Source organism: Zalophus californianus, chromosome 6 (assembly GCF_009762305.2).
Source record: "Zalophus californianus isolate mZalCal1 chromosome 6, mZalCal1.pri.v2, whole genome shotgun sequence".
Taxonomy (NCBI): Eukaryota; Metazoa; Chordata; class Mammalia; order Carnivora; family Otariidae; genus Zalophus; species Zalophus californianus.
The window spans coordinates 136,126,894-136,148,903 of NC_045600.1; positions in this window are offsets into that span (position 1 = coordinate 136,126,894).

Sequence of the window (22,010 nt, forward strand, 5' to 3'; positions counted from 1 at the left end):
ATTTCTTGTAGGGCTGGTTTCATTTTTGCAAATTCCTTTAGTTTTTGTTTGTCCTGGAAGCTTTTTATCTCTCCTTCAATTTTCAGTGACAGCCTAGCTGGATATAGTATTCTTGGCTGCATATTTTTCTCATTTAGTGCTCTGAAGATATCATGCCAGTCCTTTCTGGCCCGCCAGGTCTCTGTGGATAGGTCTGTTGCCAATCGAATGTTTCTACCATTATAGGTTACATATGTCTTCTCCTGAGCTGCTTTCAGGATTTTCTCTTTGTCTCTGAGACTCGTAAGTTTTCCTATTAGATGTCGGGGTGTTGACCTATTTTTATTGATTTTGAGAGGGGTTCTCTGTGCCTCCTGGATTTTGATGCCTCTTTCCTTCCCCACATTAGGGAAGTTCTCTGCTGTAATTTGCTCCAATATAACTTCTGCCCCTCTCTCTCTTTCTTCTTCTTCTGGGATCCCAATTATTCTAATGTTTTTTGTCTTATCGTATCATTTATCTCTCGAATTCTGCCCTTGTGATCCAGTAGTTCTTTATCTCTCTTTTTCTCAGCTTCTTTATTTTCCATCATTTGGTCTTCTATATCGTTGATTCTCTCTTCTGCCTCATTTATCCTAGCAGTTAGTGCCCCCATTTTTGATTGCACTTCATTAATAGCCTTTTTGATTTCGATTTGGTTAGATTTTAGTTCTTTTATTTCTCCAGGAAGGGTGTCTGTAATAACTTCCATGCTTTTTTCAAGCCCAGCTAGTATCTTTAAAATCATGATTCTGAACTCTAAGTCTGACATTGTACTAATGTCCGTATTGAGTAGGTCCCTGGCAGACGGTATTACCTCTTGTTCTTTTTGCTGAGGTGATTTTTTTCATCTTGTCATTTTGTCCAGAGGAGAATAGATGAATGAGAGAACAAAATGCTAACTGGTTAACAATGTCCCCAGCAAATATACTCTAAACAAATCAGAAAAGACCTGAAACCAGGGGTAAAGAAAGGGAAAGAAGGAAAAAAGAGGGAAAAAAAAAGAGAGAAAAAAAAGAAAAAGATAAAAACAAAAACAGAACAAAACAAAACAAAAAAACAGAATATGATCAGATATGATGAGGCTAGTGCATAGATCAGTGCCACACACTAGATTTTGGGTGTATTTTGGTCTGTTAGAAGAACGTGCCTCCTAAAATTTTAAAGAAAGAAAGACTTATATATGTACAAAATAAGGGTTGATACAATGAAAGGATGGAAGATGACTGTAAAGATGAGAATTATAAAGGATTTTATAAAAGGAATTGATAAGCTAAGAAGTTATTTGAAAAAAGAAAGAAGAAGATTTAAAAAAAAAAAAGGGAGAGAATGTGATCAGGCAGGAGACTAGAACAAAGCCATACACTAGTGATTTAGGGTATATTTTGATCTGTTAGAAGAAACTGTATCTCAAAATTTTAAAGAGAGAACAGCTTATATACATATATATATATGCCAAAAATAAGGGTATCTACTATGAAGGATAGAATATGACCTAAAATGAAAAATAATTTTTTTTCAAAAAGGGATTGATAAGATGTTGGTTGAAAAAGGGAAAAGGAAAACATTCAAAAACAAATACAGTTAAAAAAATTAACTTTGAAAAACTAATGAATCATGGTAAAAAAGCCATGAATTCTATGTGCAGTATTCCCCTAGTGCTGGAGTTCTTCCATTCTCCTTGATCGGTAAACTTGATCTTGGCTGGGTGTTCTTGCCGATCTTCTGGGGGAGGGGCCTGTTGCCGTGGTTCCCAAATGTCTTTGCCGGAGGTGGAATTGCCCCGCCCTTGCCAGGTCCGGGCTAAGCAATCTGCTTGCGTTTGCTCTCGGTAGCTTTTGTTCCCTGCAAGCTTTCCATACAGCTTTGGAGGACGAAAGTGAAAATGGTGGCCTCCCAATCTCCTCCCAGAGGAGCCAAGAACTTGGGGCCCAGCTCCTCAGTGCGCCTCCAGAGAAAAGCAGTTAGTTAGTCCTGTGTCCCCGGTCTCCGGCCACACTCAGTTGCTTACCCGGCCCATGACCGAGCATTTCTATCTCTGGCACCTGATCCAGTGTGGAGTCTCCAAACCCAGCAGATCCCTTGTGGTGCACTCCCACGCCGCTCCTCCCGGAGGAGGAAGGGGAGTCTCCCTGGCTCTGCCACTTGTTGGGTCCCTGCTGGAGGAGCAGTGGCCCGACTGGGCCGCAGATCACAGTTTATGGCAACCCCAAGCTGAGAGCCCGCGCCTTGGCTCCGTCTCTGCAGCCGGCTTCCCTGCTCTGATACCTGGGAGCTCTACCACACTCAGGCACCCCCAGTCTTTCTGTGACCCCGAGGGTCCTGAGACCACACTGTGCTGCGAGGCTTCCACCCCCCCCACTTAGCCACTGGAGCGACATCCCTCAGCGAAGCTGGCTTCTAAAAGTTCTGATTTTGTGCTCCACGGTTCTATCACTTGCCAGAAGCGGCCGACGGAGGCCCCCTCCCCCACCGTCTATCCTCCCGAATATCGCCTCGGATTCACTCCTCCGCACGTCCTACCTTCCAGTAAGTGGTCGCTTCTCTGTTCAGAGTTTTTGCTACTCTCTTCTTCGATCTCCTGTTGAGTTCGTAGGTGTTCAGAATGGTTTGATCCCTTTCAGCTGAATTCCTGAGACCAGACGAAATCCAGGTCTCCTACTCCTCTGCCATCTTGCTCCACCCAAGAAGAAAGTGTTTGCAAAACACATGTCTGATAAAAGACTGGTGTCAAATATATACTAATAAGTATTAAAACTCAACAATAAGAAAACAAACAGCCTGATTAAAAAATGGGCAAAACATCTGAACAGACCAGACACTTCACTAAGGAGACATAGAGATGGCACATAAGCATATGAAAAAAGGGTCCACATCACATGCCATTAAGGAATTATAAATTAAAACAATTTTAGAATGGCTAAAATTCAAAACACTGACAACACCAAATATTGGCCAGGATATGGAGCAACATGAACTCTCATAAATTGCTGGTGGGAATGCAAAATGGTGCAGCCATTTTGGAAGACAGTTTAGTGGCTTCTTAAAAATGGGAACGTACTCTTGCCACATGATCCAGCAATTGTGTTCCTTGGTACTTACCCAAATGAGCTAAAATATGTCCACACAAAAACTTGTATATGAATGTCTATAGAAGCTATATTCATAATTGCTCTAACTTGGAATTAACCAAGATGTCCTTCAATAAGTGAATGGATAAACAAACTATGGTATATCCATAACATGGAATATTATTTAGAAAAAGAAGAGAAAGGAGGAAAGAAGGAAGGAAGGAAAGAAAGAAAGAAAAAAGAAAGAAAGAAAGAAAGAAAGAAAGAAAGAAAGAAAGAAAGAAAGAAAGAAAGAAAAAGAAAGAAAGAAGAAAAAAAGAAAGAAAAAGAAAGAAGAAAAAGAGAGAGAGAAAGAAAGAAAGAAACAGAGAAAGAAAGAAAGAAAGAGAGAGAGAAACAAAGAAAGAGTTAAGCCATGAAAAGACATGGAAGAACATCAAATGTATATTACTAAATGAAAAAAAACAATCTGGAAAGGCTACATACTGTATGATTCCAACTATATGACAGTCTAGAAAAGGCAAAGTTATAGGGACAGTAAAAAAATTAGTGGGTTCCAGAGGTTGGGGGCGGGGGTAGAGATGAATAAGTTGGAGAACAAGAGAATTTTTAGGGCATTAAAACTATTCTGTATGATACTATAATGGTTGACATACGTTGTTATACATTTGTCAACACCCACAGAATGTACAATGCAAAAGATGAACACTAATGTAAACTATTCCTTAACTTGAAACTTTGTTGCTCATCCAGGAACTTGCAGCTCAGTTTACTTCTCTGGACTCATGTCTACTCCACTCCAGAGCCTTCATGATTGATCGATCACCCTTATATGTACCAAGCTATTTTGCACCAAAGTCTGTTCACATTCCCTCTTCTCTGCTTCCCTCAATTCTTACCCCTCCAGTTTCTCAATATTAATCTTCAGGAATCAGCCTGAAATGAATAATGTCTTCCAGGAAGCTTTCCTTAACCCCTCAACTTCCAAGAACACCCATCCTTCATCTTCACCCTTATCTCACTGTACTTAAATTCATCTTTGACTTGATCACAACCCCCAGAGGCACTGCCTTGCACACAGTAAGAACTAGTTACTTATATACTGAATGAATTTCTTTAGGTTTCTCCAGTTAAACATTGAAAAAAAGACAACACAGTCCACAATACACAGGACTATGATTGCAGATCACTTAATACAAGGTTAGACTAATCCAATGGGTCATTAGTAAGAATGTAAGGAAATGTACTAAAAAATTAAAAGTCTTCAAAGAATTAGAGCCCAAGATAATGTTGGTAATGACTGATAATCATTCAAGATGATATTAATAAACACTGAACAGCATAGGAAAGGGACTGACTGGCCAGCTTAGAGTTTTTACAGGACATTAAGTCAAGGGAATGTTTCAGCTTCTGTCTGATTTTGACAATGAGATTTGAATTAGGGCATCCTTCACCCCAAGAATAAGGAAAATAAAGAGTGGTAATCATTGTTAGCCACATTATCTGCTTTTCCTACCTCAGAAAAACTATGTGAGATGCTAAAAATGAAACAAAACACTTTGGGCTGTGAGATTCAAGTGCTTCCTACAGAGAAGATAAATGCCTGGGACACCATAGGAAGGTTTGGGGAGGGGGCTTGTTGAAAACCTGTATGGTTGACAGGAAGTGGTTAGTGCATTTCCCCCTGACATCTGCATTGCATTTAACTTCATTATATTGAGTTTTATGGGGATAAAAGGCTGACAAGAGGCTTTAGAAAATTGGGTGACGTTTCTGGATTCAAATATGTGGGCTTTTTTTTTTTTTTAAAGAGGCACAGGTGGGGATATATTCCTGCCTATTCATCCCTTTGTTAACACCAGAAAAATGTATTTGGCTTAAATATTATAAAACCATGTAATGGAAAAAGGTGACCACTCTGTAATTTGGAGAACAGGCAGCATTTAAAAATTAGCAAGGTTTCTTTGTGCCCAAGAAGAGATCCGATTAGCATATTCCTTGGGATTTTTCTAAACTCAGGTTGCTCACTCCTTCATAAAAAGCTGCCCCTTTCTAGAAATGGCAGGAGAGTTTGGGGCTAGGCTTGTTAGCCCTCAGGCCTGGTAAATTGATGAATTTAATTTAAAATCTTTAGGCCTGATTCACAAACATGATCTAACGCTGAGAATATATCAGCAAAATGGAACAATTGGGAGATTCATTCTTTTGTACTTTTCTCCTTGATGAAAGAAAAATACAGTTAACAGGGAAAGTGCAATTGTTCATTTCTGTGATCCCTGTGCTTTTAATGTGAAAGGAATCCTTTAAATTCAAAACTCTTGGTATATATATGATGTTACTCAACCTCAGATACAAAATGCAAGTGAGTGTCAGGCTGCTTCATGAAGAAGGTTTTCAGAGTACAAGGCAACTCATTGGTATCTTGCTACAGAAGTGGCAATTATCTGAGTAGCTATTTAAGAATCTCATTATATTTTATTGATTTGAATTCAATTATATTCAATTGTATTGTAAACTCAACAAAGATATAAATTGGAGAAATCAATTGCTTTCCAAAAATCAGTTAGAAAATGTAAGGTAGAAAGATCCCACGACAATAGCAAATTATAAAATACTTACAAAAAGGCTGAGGAAAATAACATAGATCTATGTGAAGAAAATGACAAAAACCCTACCTACTGCAGTCATAAAACAACATCTAAAAAAAAAAAAGATGATGCAAATTATATTTCTGCATGGGAATACTCAACATTCAAAGATACATGGTTATCTCAAATTGATCTGTAAATTTAGTTCAATTCTAATAGGAATCCCAATGGGATATTACATAAAACTTAAGTTAATTCTATATTTATCTGGAGAAGTCAGTGCATAGAATTAGCCAAGATATTTTTTAAAATAAACTTCTGTAATTAATAAAACCACCAAAATTATCTAAAAAAATATAGACAAACAAGTAAATAGATCAAGCTACAAATTCCAGAAAGAGACCCATGCCTCCTTTGAAACTTAGTATAAAATAAAGATGATGATTCAGTTTCAGTGCAAAGATAGATAACTTATTGAATAAATGGCATTAAAACAATTTACTATACCAATTATTAGATTGGCATAAGGCCAATCCTCTCATCTTACCACACATTTAACTAAATATTAGGTAGAATGAAAATCTAAATGTAAAATTTATAAATGTGTTAGAAAAATAGGAACTTATCTTACTAATCTTGGAATAACAAAGGCCTTTTGTAAACGATAACTAAACTTGAGAAATAGCCAAGGAAAAGACTGACATATTCAGTTACATTAATAAAAAACACTCTAGAAATAATACGTTAATTTAGCAAGGTTGCAGGATACAAGGTGAATACACTAAATCCAAAGTATATCTATATACTCATAGCAAACAATTGGAAAATGAAATTGTAGCAAATTCACTTACAATACAAAAAACATAAAATACTTAGGGAAATTTAACGAAAGGTCAGCAGGACCTCTATACTGTAAACCAGATAACATTGCTGAAAGAAATTAAAGGCCACAAAGTGGAGAGACATACTGTGTTCATGGATTGGGAGACTGAATATGGTTACACTGTCTCTTTGCAAAACAAATTTGGAGGACTTAAACTACCTAACTTCAAGACTTACTCTAAAGCTATAGTAATTAAGACAGTGACCAAGTTTGACAAATAAACTAATGAAATAGAATTTTTTTAAAAGATTTTATTTATTTATATGACAGAGACACAGCGAGAGAGGGAACACAAGCAGGGGAAGTGAGAGAGGGAGAAGCAGGCTTCCCGCTGAGCCGGGAGCCTGACGTGGGGTTTGATCCCATGACCCTGGGATCATGACCTGAGTTGAAAGCAGACACTTAATGACTGAGCCACCCAGGTGCTCCTGAAATAGACTATTTAACCCAGAAATAGACCAGCACTTATACAGTCATGTAACTTTGGACAAATGCATCAAAGCAATCCAGTATGGAAAGGAAAATCTTCTCAGTAAATGGTGGTGAAGTAACTGATATCCACGTGTAAAATAAATGAAATTTCAATCCCTCTCTCATGCTATGCACAAAATCAATGTCAATGTAAAACTTGATTAAAGATTTGATTAAAATTATTGGAATGCTATCAACCAAAAGAAAATATTTGTGAAACATGTCTTACAAAGAACTATAATTCAAGATAATAAAATGTCAAACGTTTCCTAGAAGTTGGCCTAAGATTTTAACAAATACTTCACAAAGGGAGATGTACAAATGGCCAATAAGCATCGGAGACAGTTTTTTTCATGATTATTTATCAGGAAAATGCAAACCCAAACCATCCTGGACTACCACTCCACATCCACTAGGATGGCTAAAATGAAAACTAACACCAAATATGAGCAAAGATGATGATTTAGTTTCAGTGCAAAGATGGATAACTTCTTGAATAAATGGCATTAAAACAATTTACTATACCAATTATTAGATTGGCATAAGGCCGACCTTCTCATCTTACCACACATTTAACTAAATATTAGGTAGAATGAAAATCTAAATGTAAAATTTATAAATGTAACTTTCACACATTGTTGGTGGAAGTGTAAAATTATACAATCATTTAAGAAACAAAATTTGAGTTTCTCATAAAATTAAACATATACCTCCATTCTTCCCACCATTCCACATGATATTTACTCAAAGGAATTGGAAACATGTATCTACAAAATATATCTATGAAAATATAGGTACAAAAAACTGTTCATGGCAGCTTTATTCATAATAGCTCCAAACTAGAATCAGGTGTCCATCCTCACGAACACAGATAGAGAAAAAATTGTATGTTTATACAATGGACTGCTACCCAGCAATAAAAAGGAGCAAACTATTGATACATGCCATGTCAGAGATGAACCTCCAAAACATTATGCTAAGTAAGAGAAATTTTGCACACAAAAAAATACACACTGTGTGGTTTTATGTATATGAAATTCTAAAACAGGCAAAACTAATCTATGGTGGAAAAAATGAGAATAGTCTTTACCTTTTGGGAGTAAGGACTAGGGGTGGGTGTTGACTGAGAATGGACATTGAGTAATTGTAATATTTTGTGTCTTGTGAGGGCTTAGGTTACATAGATATATGCCTTTCCCAAAATCATGGAATTAAAATTTGCATATTCAGGTGTTTGTTAATTTTTTTAATTACTGTGAAAGAAAACAAACAAATATTGGATTCTAGTTAATGAAATACATGTTGAAGAACCCATTGGGAGGTGCACTGGTGTCTGAAAATGACTTGGAAATTCATCAATAAAATAAAATCTATTGAAGATGGATGAAAGGACAGATATGTAATAAAGTACATACTAAAGTGTCAATTGTAGAATCCAGGCAGGAAATACATAATTCTTCACTGTAAAATTCTTCCAACTTTTCTCCATGCACAAAAATTTTCATAATAAAATGCTGGAAGAAAACATCACTGAAAATAATACAGAACAAGAAGGAGAAAATAAGTATTTTTGATGTCAATAAAACAAGGAAAAAGTACAATCACTAACCACAATTCTGAAACACGATTGAATCTGTGGATCAAAAGGGCAGAAAACTTTCCCAATAAGAAGTGACACAAAAAAATAAATACCAAGACATAGCCTCTTGAATTGCTGAACTTTGAGGATAAAAAATAAATCTTCTAGTCAACTGGGTAGGAAAATCCTGCCACATCAAGGAGAAAAAATATTGAAGTTGACCTCATACTTCTTCATCAAAACAGCCAATGCCAGATAACAGTGCAGTGATGTTTAACAAGTCCCAGTTACCCTTCAAGGAAAATAAAGTGAAGCAAAATTAACAACACAGACATTCCTGAGCAAAAAGAATTTACTATTTCCTGGATCCCTGTGCTCTTAAACTGTTTGGATCTAGTTAACTATGATAAATCAAAACATGGATGGAAAATAAAATCTCAATAAAGGAGAGGAAATGGTACAATTGGTGGAAATTTTGAATACATTATGATATGAAAAAACTAAAAGAAATTAAAAAATGGTGCTTGAGAACAACTAATCTGACTACTTTATTCAGACTTATAATTTTAAATTTTTATTGTATTAACAGAAAAAAGGTCATAAGGGATAAAAAAATAAAAATTCTTAAAAAGGTATCTATTAGGTTTTGCTTCTACCACTTTCTCCATCAATCCTATCCTGATTCATTTAGAAAATCACTTGTTTTTTTAAAAAAATCTTTCCAGCATTTCTTTTTATAATAATTAATAAATACAAACAAAGATTACTTTTATTTTACCATTTTCAGCAATGAGATAAGAGTACACCCGTGAAACCATCACCACAGTCAATGTCATTGGTTTATCCATCACCTCTAAAAGTTTCTTCCTGACCCTTTGGGTTATGGTATGTTTTTATGTTTACTTTTGTTTTTCTTTTTGTGGTAAGAGCACTTCACATAAGATCTACAGTCTCAGCAAATTTTTAGGTATACAGAACAATACTGTTAATCATAGGCCCTGTGTTGTATGGTAGATCTCCAGACTTATTTATCTTGCATAACTGAAACTTTCTACCTTTTGACTTTAACCTCCCCAATTCTCCTTCCTCCCAGCCCTGGGCAACCACCATTCTACCCTCTGCTTCTATTAGTTTGATTCTTTTTGATCCCTCATGCAAATGAAATCATGCAGTATTTGTCTTTCATTTCATTTAACGTGATGTCTTCCGGGTTCAGCAATGCTATTGCAAATGGCAGGATTTCCTTCTTTTTTAAGGCCGAATGATATCCCACATAAAAAAAATCCATTCCTCCATCAATGAACATTTTAGATTATTTCAATATCTTCGTTATTATGAATAATGCTGTATTGAGCAAGGGAGTGCAGATATTTCTTTAAGATTCAGATTTCAATTCAATCCAGATTTCAGATTTCAAAATATATCCAGAAGTGGAATTTCTGTATCAAACTGTAGTTCTATTTTTAATTTTTTCAGAAGAATCTTCCTATTGTTTTCCACAGTAGCTGTACCAATTTACCTTTCCACCAACATTTTACAAAGGGTTTCTTTACCTCCACACCCCACCAACACTTGTTGTCTTTTTGTTTTTTTTAACAATTGTCATTCTAATAAGTATGAGGTGATCTCTCATTGTGGTTTTGATTTGCATTTCCCTGTTGATTAGTGATGTTGAGCACCTTTTCATATTCTGTTGGACATTTGTATCTCTTTGGAGAAATGTCTATTCAGGTCTTTGGCCCCTTTTTAAATCTGGTTATTTGGGGTTTTTTTGCTCTTGAGTTGTAGGAGTTCCTTACATATTTTGGATATTAACCCTTTATCAGATATATGATCTACAATGTTTTCTCCATTCCATAGGTTACCTTTTCATTTTGTTAATTGTTTTCTTTGCACTGCAGAAGAAGCTTTCTAGTTTGATGTAGGCCCTCGTTTATTTTTGGTTGTTTCCTGTGCTCTCTCTGTCACATCTAAGAAATCATCGTCCAGTCCAATGTCTGCAAGCTTTTTCCCTATGTTTTCCTCCAGTTTTATTGTTGCAGGTTTTACATTCAAATCTTTCATCCATTTTGTATTGATTTTTATATGGGGTGTGAGATAAGAGTTCTGCCTCATTCGTTTGCATGTGAATATCTGATCTTCCCAACACAATGTATTGAAGAGCCTGTCCTTTGCCCATTAAGTACTTTTTGCAATTTTGTTGAATATTGGTTGACCATATATGTGAGGGATTATTATTGGGCTCTCTATTTTGTTCCATTGGTCTGTATGTCTGTTTTTAATGCCAGTACCATACTGTTTTGATTATTTTAGCTTTGTAATATGTTTTGAAATCAGAATGTGGTGCATTCAGATTTGTTCTTCTTACTCAAAATTTCTTTGGCTATTTAGGGATTTGAGGTTCAAAATAAATTTTAGGATTGTTGTTCCCACTTCTTTAAAAATGCGATTGGAATTTCAATAGGGATTGCATTGAATCTGTAGATCACTTTGGGAAGTATGGAATGATTATAATCTTCTTAAATTTGTTGAGATTTGTTTCATGACCTACCATGCAATCTATCTTAGAGAATGTTCAGGATGCACTTCAGACATGTCTTAAGAATCACTCCAGATGCTCTTAGCCTCACTTGTCTCTGGGACTGTTACCCACTTTTTCCAAGCTCACTATTTTGATAATCAGTCATGCTCCAATCAAATTCATGAGTGCACAACCTAGAGGTGCCTTGCCTACCACTTACTCTTACGCTTCCTGTCCCAGACTTCTTGTTAGCTGAGACTGGGATTCTGCAGGAGGGGTGGGTGCCCAGGAATGCAAAGACTGTAAATGCCTGGAATTAAAGCCCTGTGGTACAAGCCTTTGCCCAGTGGCAAAGGAGCCCGTGGATAGATTCTACTTATTTCCTCCTTTAGTTGTTCCGCTGGAACTGACCTGAGCTGCAGGCATTATAGTTGGAAGAATCTTATAGGAACCAGCATCCAGAAAACACTCTTGACACCAAGTGTTGCTAGTTTCGTTAAGCTCCTTCATTTGGGTTCTACCTTCTTTTTCACCTCACTTCAAATTTTTGCCACAGGTTTCACTCTCTGGGAAACCTAGCCTAAGATTAATAATTTATTTAACCATTTAACTGTGCTGCCCCTGGCCACATGTGGCTATTCAATGCTTGAAGTTTGACTAGTCTGAATTGAGATGCCCTTTGAGCATAATAGACATTGGGTTTTGAGAACTTAGTATGAAAAAAACTAATGTAAAATATCTCATTGATAATTTTTATATTCGTTACCTGTTGAAATGAAAATATTTTGTCTATATTGCACTAATATATTATTTAAACAACTATACCTGATTATTTTTACTTTTGTAAATGTGGGTACTAGAAAACTAAAAATTACAAACTAACTCATATTTTTGTTGGACAGCACTGAGCAAACATTTGGTAAGACTTGGGTTCTTGCTAATTTTTCACTGTAACAACAGCAACAAAAAAATGTGAATGGAATAAACCACACTGTGTGTGCATGGAACAAGTTCCCAGAACTGGAATTTCTGAGTCAAAGATTGCATGAATTTGATCATTTTGATAGATAATGTTGAACTTTTTTTTCCGATGGGAGTAATACCATTTTTGACTCCATCCTTTATTATATGGGTGGAGCCTGTTTACCCACAGCCAATCAACAGAGTGTGTCATCAAATTATTGGATTTTGCTGGTCTAACAGGTAAAAAACTAATATTTCTTATTTGCTTTTTCCTTGTTATTGGGTATCTCAAGCATATTTTTATGTGTTTAAGCACCATTCATTTCTCTTTTTCTGTGAATTATCTGTGCACATCCTCTGTCCATCTTTTCATGGGGAAGGATAGGCTTTTATCTTTAACATGAATTGTGAGTATTTCCCCTAATTTGTCATTTGTCTTTTGATTTTGCTTATGGTGTTTTTTAATGCAAACATGTATCAGAGTTTTTAAAATGATGTTTGGATTTTGTAAAGGTGAGACTGTACATGACAAAGAGACTTTTCATGTTAGAGTTTCACAAATACACAGTTTACCTGTATGGTGTATAAAAAGCAATTACAGTGGGTTTGGGTTTTTGTTTTTTTTTTTTAAGGACACACAGAAATCTCTTACTATCAGGTGGGAAATTAGTGAGTGGTACCCCATCCTGAGGCAGCATAGTTTTCTTAGGTCTCAAGTGCCATGAAGCTTGCAGCTGCCAGTAGATTCAAAGCCACTTGGGATTAGGCCATCTCTACAATGCAAACCAGTATTCTTTATATATTTGCACTATCATTCAAACAAGTAAATTTATACCACATACATGCCAGAATAGCTAATCTTACCCAAATTGCTTCTTTTAAATTGTTCAAAAAATTTTGAATCCCCTTGTTAACACCTTGGTATCACTTTGATATCCTTAAGTACAAAAACAGCTACCTGAGGCCAGTCTTGGAATATTCATCTTATTGAAACTGGGTGAAGCCAACTGCTGTACAAGATAGGGAGATCCAGTTGTTCTCACATATGTACTTATAGAATAGAACATTGATGTTTGGAAGTTTAAAAATGCACGAGGAAAAAAAAAGGAAGTGTGAAGAAGTGTACAGGTGCAAATTATCCCATCTTTCATTAGGGAGTAAGTAGATACAATCTAAAATAAAATGTTGTGTTTTTCAAATTTTTTGTTTCTCTTTATAGTTTTATCATATATGCTTGATTTCCCAAATAATGCTTTTGTTGGTTTTGCAAGTTTTTTAACTTCCTGTAATTATGTGTGTGTTATGGTACAATATTATTCTTCTGTTACTTGGCCTTTTCACTAAATAACGAAATTTTCTACGAGTCCATTAATTAAGCGTATTAATTGTGTTGATCAAAACTTTTATTCTTCACTGAGTTTTATTTGCTTGATCTATCAGTTACTGAGAGGGTAGCCAAATAGTCCAAGAGTCAGACCCTTAACTGATGGAGCCACCCAGGCGCCCTCTCAATCTTTTTTAACTAGAGATTTGTTATAGTTATATCAATTATAATGACTGACATATTTGGATTTATTTTTTAACCATCTTATTTTGTGCTTTTCATTTGTCCCAACTCTTGAGTGTTAATTTTCTTTTTCTTTCTGGATTTCAATTAGACTGATGGATATATTCTCTCATGCCATGTTTTTCCTTTACTTGTTGGAGATTATATACTTCATATTTTTAAAATTCTTTTCCTAGAAATGTTTTGTGTACACCACATTAAAGACTGCTTCTATACTCCAGTGTCTATTATGTCTTTTTTCTTCTTATTAATAGATCCCCCTCCACATTTCTGGTAGTCATGTGGCCATACCATTATAAACACTTCTCAGATTCTGTCTCTGCTAATTAAATTGCCATGTGACTTGGCTTTGGTCACCAGGATATAAGCAGAAGGAATATGTGTAACTTTTATTTTGTGCCCTTAAACACAAAACTGCTTCATCTTCATGTGCTCTTCCTGTGTCCTCACTGGCTAAAATGCAGACATGGGAGAGGTAAATTCAGTGCTGTGAGTCAGGAAACCTGGAGCAGCTGTCTTAGACCCAACAATGGAAGACACATGTGAGCTTCTACCATAGGTCATTAGATGACCTTGTAAACTCTGCCCATGCACTTGGTCTGTCCCATGAGAGAGAGAGAAAATTACCCCATTTAGTCATTAGATTTGGATTTCTTTCATACAGAATCTTAGCCTCTCTATCCATTGGCAGAGAAATATCAGAATTAGGGTGTTGTTATACACAAACTAAGATATAACTGGTGTTGAGTCAGATAATAGGAAGCGGGGAAACAGATCTGAAGGCTAAAAACCTGATGACTCTTGTTTGTTGTGGGAAAATGTCTGGTAAAACTTTCGTCAGTATTCCCCTAAAAGACAGACCATATGCCTATGAAGTTTTCAAATTCAAGAAAATGGTTGGAAATAGCTGAAATGTGAGTGTGGACTCATTGCTTTTTATGGCTTTCAGCGAGTTATTATAAAGACAAGTCATGGACTATTGTCTCCTTGCATCCATTTTCCCTTCTTGCTTTTAGTAACACTACACCACAATACTCTGGCAATACATGTCAGTTGCTCAGGTGACCACTCAGCTAGGGACCACATTTCGCAATTTCTCTTGAATGTAGGTATGGCATCTCACTAGGTTTTGGTCAATGATGGAAAAACATTAAGTGATGTTTGTGAATTCTGTTTCATGTCCTTAAAACTGATGTTGTCATGCTTCATACTCATTTATTTTAGTTTATTGAGATGAAATTTACAGAACATAATTAGCCACTTGATTTTTCTTAATTTTATTTTTATTGCAGTACAATTACTATCCAGTGTTATATTAGTTTCAGGTGTATGATATAATGCTTCCGCAATTCTATACATAGTCAGTGCTGATAATAAGTGTACTCTTAATCTCCTTTATCTATTTCCCCCATGCCCTCATCCACTTCCCCTCTGGCAATCACCAGTTTGTTCTGTGTTTAAGAATCTACTCGTTTGTTTGTTTGTCTCTTTTTTCTTTGTTCGTTTGTTTTGTTTCTTAAATTCCACATATGAGTGGAATCTTTCTCTGTCTGATTTACTTCACTTAGCATTATACCCTCTAAGTCCATCCATGTTGTTGCAAATGGCAAGATCTCATTCTTCTTTATGGCTGAGTAATATTCTCTCTCAATATATATATATATATATGTATATATATATATATATATATATACACACACCATATATTCTTTATTCATTCATCTATTGATGGACACTTGGGTTGCTTGCATATCTTGGCTATCGTAAACAATGCTGCAATAAACATAAGGATGCATATATCTTTTCAAATTCATGTTTTCATTTCCTTTGGGTAAATACCACAGTAGGGGGATTACTGGATCATACAGTGATTCTATTTTTAGTTTTTTAAGGAACCTCCATTTTGCTTTCTGCAGTGGCTGCACCAGTTTGCATTCCCACCAACAGTGCACGAGGGTTCCTTTTTCTTCACATCCTTGCCAACACATGTTATTTCTTATCTTTTTGATTCTAGCCATTCTGACAGGTGTGAGGTGCTCTCATGTTGTGCATGATTCCTGAGTTGCATTTCCCAATGATGAGAGTGGTGTTGAGCATCTTTTCATGTGATTAGAAGCACTTGCTAAGTCTCAAAGAATCACGCAGGAACGTTAGGACTGGAATTTGAATTGTGTTAAACCTGTATGTTGGGGAAAATTGATGTTTAAAATTTGTTGCTTTCCCTCCTAAGCAATTATTTGTATTCTATCTACTTAGGTTTTTTAATTTCACGATAAGACTCAGTAGACTGTTTTCATCTAGGTGCATATTCTTATAAACACTTGTAGTTACATTTGTCTTGTGAAGGCAGCTCTGCTGTGCGCAGTGGGAATCTACCACTAATCTGGAAGGCTGTTGACCTTTGTGATGCAGTGATAAACACATGATCAAACTGTTACCTGTTGTACTGTGGAAGTCAGAATGTGTAAAAACTTTCCCACATCAGGGAAAATAGAGGAGAACTGTAGCTGTTGGCATGTGTTAGCTACTCACTGTATTTAATAGAGTCCTACGAAAGAGACAAGCTCAGAATGGAACCAGTGGGGAAGGGGCCTCCTGGAGCAAAGAACTTCCAGATACGCTAACTGCTCTGCCAGGACAGGAGGCCTTGCTAATCCTGCCCAGCAGGATCTCATAATTGCTATGAAATAGTGACAGAGGCATCCTTCCTTTATCCCTCACTGAAGGAAAGAGCTCAATCATCACAGTCCTACTGTTTCTCCATATAATTGGCAGCAAATAATTTTTTTTCTCTTTTTATACATTACTGTATCGTAAGAAACCACACTCAGACCTAATACAGAGGGCCACGTTTCTCTCTGGCCCTTGAGCAAAGTGCATCACCTGGATGAGACCTTGTGATGTCTCCTTAGGAAAGAGGTGATGTGTTCTCTGTAAGAAAAGAAGAAAGAGTATGGACAAATAAGGGTAGGCTGCCGCTGAAGCTGTTAATTACTTGCCAAGTATCCAGGGTCTTCTTCATTTACTTTGTTCTTATTAATAAAACTCTGGTTTTATTACAGAGAGCAATATGCACAGCTAAAATACTATTTTTCCAGCTCCCTTGCAGCTAGGAGTGGGTAATAAATGGCAAATGGAAATCACTGGGTGAGAATGGGAAAAACTTTTTAAAGGCAGCTGATCTAGTGAGAGGGGCTGTCTTTTACCCTCCCCCTTCTTTCTCCTTCCTTTTGCCTGGAATGTTTTAGCAGAATGGCAGATTGGCTTATTGTCTATTGCAAATCCCTTCAAGTGTGTCTTCCTATATTTTAAAGATTTGGAAAGCTAAAAATGGCTTTCCCCAGATTTCCTTGCAACTGTGGTTCTGGACATGGTGAATGTTCAACCTATTTGAGGCGTGCGTGAAAGATCTGGAGGGCGGAATTAAGCAGAATGCAGAAGTGATGCTTCTGGTTTTGCTGGCAAGTCTCATTGTGTGGGATCCAGTGATGCTGGGGAAGCATTAGCTGAGGACCCCATTTTTGGTCATTGAAGTCATGGGTGCAGACTGCAGCAGAAACACCTTGGTTTTGAAAACACCAGCAGTGATTCAAACTTTCCAATCATTGCAGCTTTGTGATTATGCGACTTCCGGGGATTGGGTTGCTCTTATTCTGTGGTAGCCGTGTTGTTCTGGATCCAGCAAGTGAAGTGGCAGCTATCACAGAAGGGACAGTAGGACCCTCGGTGGACGGGTTTTTTCACGTGACTTGGGAGTTAATCCTGAAATCTTAGCCTAGAGGTTGTGTTTTCAGCCTTGCCTCTGATTCTATAAGCCCTTTAGTATGCTGGAACATAGTCATTTGTGTGTGCAGTAGCTAAAGTGGATTCAGTTCTCAGCAATTAGAAACTGATTAATGCAAATGTGACGTGATGGGAAAAACTAGAGCAGTTATCCTAGACCATAATACCACTGTGGAGTTGGAAACTGCAGCCAAGGATGGTGGAATAGAAAGGGAAACAGTACCTGGGTGCCTCTGGACCCACAACTTCACTTAGCCCTTTGCTGCCTATCATGGAACATTTTTGTTTTTTTAACAAGCAATCTTAATTTAAGGTCTCTCCTTTTTGCAGCCAAATGAGCTCCTTTTTGTATAATAATCATTCTATTATTTATTTTTGTATTGATATTAGTAATCAGATCTTTTTTCTACTAGTTCCTTTTTTTTTTTTTTTTAAGTAGGTTCCACGCCCAGCATGGAGCACAATGCAGGGCTTGAACTCACGACCCTGAAATCAAGATCTGAGCTGAGATCAAGGGTCGGATATTCAATGGACTGAGCCACCCGGGCGCCCCTCTACTATTTTCATAGCTAGTTATTAACAAGAGAAAGAAAAATTACTAATCTTTACTGTTGTATCCATCTACATTACAGAGCTCTCCTACTCCTGTGAGTACTTTCATGGTGAATTCTCATGGGTTGCATTTCTATTCCAAGCCAACAGGAATGTTGAAAGGGAAAGGTAAGCCCCAAGATGGTTGTAGAACACAATATTTTTTAATTTCTCATATAAATTTGGCTGAAACAAGTCTTTGATTTTTATATAACTTCATATTTATTTTATTATGTAAAACATATTCAGATTTTTTGTACTTATTTCATTAAAAAGATTCACATTGTCAGTAAGACACACTGACTATTATAAACTATTGCTTTTGGTTACAGCTGTCTTTTTACATTAGTAAGACAAAAATATTCCCCAACTTCTCTTGCTGAATTACAGATGGTTCACCTTCCAAAGAATGAAGTGCATATGTCAGTTCTTTCAGTCAACGAAATAAGAGCAAAGCTGATTGTAAAGAAAATTTTCATGATAAAATGACTACTATAGATGCACATTATCTTCCTTTGGACAAAATGTAATGAACAGGAAGGCAGAAAACCTGCATCTTGCCTATTGCATCATACCAGTTCAGCTTCTTTGCAACATAACCAACATCTTTGGGCTCCAATGTGTTAAAAAGGAAATTCATTGTTTCTAGCTCTAAAAAAATTTTTTTAAAGATTTTATTTATTTATTTGACAGAGAAAGAGTGAGAGAGCACAAGTGGGGGAGTGGCGAGGGAGAGGGTAAAGTTCCATCCCAGGACCCTGGGATCATGACCTGAGCTGAAGGCAAATGCTTAACTGACTGAGCCACCCAGGTGCCCCTAGCTCTAAAATTCTATTTCTCATAGAAATATTCATCCTGAATATATAATAAGCTTATGGCAAGGCATAAGTTAGGTTTTTTTTTTGAGTGAAAGAAATTCAAGGAGAAAAACTCCAAAAAAATCTCACCACCCCCCTCCAAACCCACTAAGTAATATCTCTTTCTTCAATTTTAAGGTTGATTTTTTTTTCACATTTCACATTTTTCATGTTTGGAAGTTTCTGAAATTGAGGTGTGTCTTAGAAGAAAATATACCTATAATACGGTAGTTCTTTCTTCCAGTTCTCCCCTACAACCACCATCACAACAGCAACCAAAAAAAGAAAAAGAAAGAAAGAAAAGAAAACAGCTCTTGTTATACCAGTGGTTCTAGGAACCTAGGAAAAAACAAACAAACAAAAACTAGGGCCAGTTTCCCACATGAACCTAAGTGGACATATATACATATCTGTGTGTGGGGCCAGGGGCACACAAGTGCCTATGGCAATTGATTTACATTGGAATGGAGGTGAGGGAAGAAGACTGCCAAGAGAAATTTGTTGGACAGACGCCTGTGAACAGGGTCAAGAGAGAGATGGGTGAGCCATGAGCCCTACTGCTTGGGTCTCCAGATGAAGAGCTATCACATGAAGTTTGGGAGAGAAGCTCTTTAGGAAGAACACATCACTGCTGTGCTGGGCCCATTGTCACTGTTTTCGTGATGATCTCAGGAACTGTGGTGACACACCAGAAGGGACTACAGTGGCCAGAAAACATACTGACCATCAATGGAAGCTCAAAGAAGATGAGCTGCTCAAAGAAGACGAGCGCTATTCTAAATAGAATCAGAGCTGCACCCAATAGAGCAGATTTATGTGTGATAAGACCCCAGGGAACCGTTACAATTGCAATGACTGTGAGCCTGAGGTCCTACAAAGAAGTGGATATTGTGAGAGAATGAAATTTGGGTGTTAATATTCATGTGATTTTATCCAAACCCACAGGAGAGGGAAATGTTTTAAAGGAAATATATAAATACATATACACGCATATTTTTACATATATATAAACATATATATATATGAATGTATAAAAAAGCATGTGGAATATATGGAAGAACAAAATTATGCCCACTGGCCACGTGTAGATTAAGAAAGAAAACAGTATTTAATCTGGTACTTCCTTATGAATCCAAATTTCAAGCTTTGTGTAAACTCACAGGCACTCCTGGAGCTGAGTTTGAGTACAAATCTAGTGAGTGATAATCACACAACATAACAAAAAAGTATAAATTGGATGGAGAGAGAGAAGTCCTGTGAAGGATGTGACAGCAGGGAAAGAATGGACAAGAACATGAAAGAGAAACCCAAAGAACTTGAGAAACAAAGATATAAAATGTTCCATTTTAAGTCCACTCGGGACATAAGTTACTGGCTCCTCTTTCAACATCCAGATTTGTCATCCAACAACATCCAATAACATCTTCCACATAAGTTGTTTTGTAGAAATCAAGAAAGGAGTTGAATTTCCTTTGATGCCAAAGTGTAAATTAAAATAGAAAGCAGAGGTGTGAACAATAATTCAGAAGAATCGGAAAGTTAGGGGAGAGCGAACCATGGGAAGGCAAAGCCCTGGTGGCCACAGACATTCTGGAAAGGGTAATGGGCATTTACAAGGCAAGAAGATGAGCCTGTCTTACTTGGGTCTTAAGAGGCCAGGGAGATATTTATAGAGAGAAAATAGATGGAGGTTAAATTGGAAGTAGGATGGCCATATGACCTGGTTTGCCTAGCTCAGTACCAGTTTATTTCTGTTGTCCTCAGGTCTTGTCGACTTTTGCATTTGCCCAGATGTTCCATTTTCTAATCAAGTATCATGACCAACAGTTATATCAAAATAAGGCAAGTTGGGTTTGATAGATGTTTCGCTTTGCAGTTCCAGCTTTTCTAACAACATGTAAGACGCACGTGCAAATGGCTAAACCTACATGCCATCCCCAACTGTTTCTAGGTGTAACAAACTTAACATTTCTCTCTCAAACGACAGCAAGCAAGTTACCTGATGATAAAATGAACTGGGCTTGGACATGAACGCTTGGGAACAGCTAATTCTGTTGGTCTTAGGAGGAGACAGGAGGGGGATTTTGTGCTACCATCCCCGGCCAACCCCACGGTCTGGGTCACAGTCTGAAAGAGGCATAAAGTCTCCGAGCTGACATTGGCCAGACCAATGGCAGATGTGGGAGGTTGTAGGTTAAGTGTGTGTCAAATATGCAGAAGTAGAGACAGAGAAGTTCCACTGTAAAGTCTATAATGTGCAGCAAGAGCATTCTTGTATGAGTGGCTTTGCTATTTATTGTACAATGTCAAACTGCAGATATTTATTCATTTCAGTTTTTGGCAGTTTTTTTTAATTAAGCCCTTTAGGCAGCAATAAGCTTAAATGAAAATCAGAAGATATGGGTCTGTTGAAGAAACATCCATATCTGTGTCAAAGTTATCAGTTGTTGTTCAGGAAAAATTCCTATTTTCCTTTACTCACACTCACAATACCTCTCACACCAGATGTGTGGGTTTTTTCCACACTGACCAATTCTCTAACACCAGCTCAGTGTCCTATAATTCTATTCAGTTCCAACACCATCTACCTGGAGACAGCATCAGATCTTACAGGTTAAGGGCTCAGTCCCACAAGATGTCCCCCATTTCAGACACACTTATAAGCTCCAGTTTGTCACTTGTCCTTCTGATCAACCAGCTACAAATCAGAGTTCCCAGGACCCCCTCCTTGAGTTAATTTGTGAAAATGGCTCATAGAACTCAGGAAATACTTGCTTATATTTGTCAGTTTATTATAAAGGATACGATTATATTTTTGTAAACAGATGAACAGCCAGATGAAGAGATACACAGGGCGAGGTCTAGAAGGGTCCCATGTGCAGGAGCTTCTGTCCTCATGGAGGTGGACTGTACCACTCTCCTGGTGTTTAGATGTGTTCAACTCAGGAGCTCTCCAAACCTCATACTTTGGGGATTTTTAGAGAGTCTTATTCATGTGATCATGATTGAATATCAATTCATTTTCCAGCCCATCTCCCCTCTGAAGAATGAGGAGTGGGACTGGAAATTCCGTGATTCTTATCATGACTTGGTCTTCTGGTGACCACTGCCTATCCAG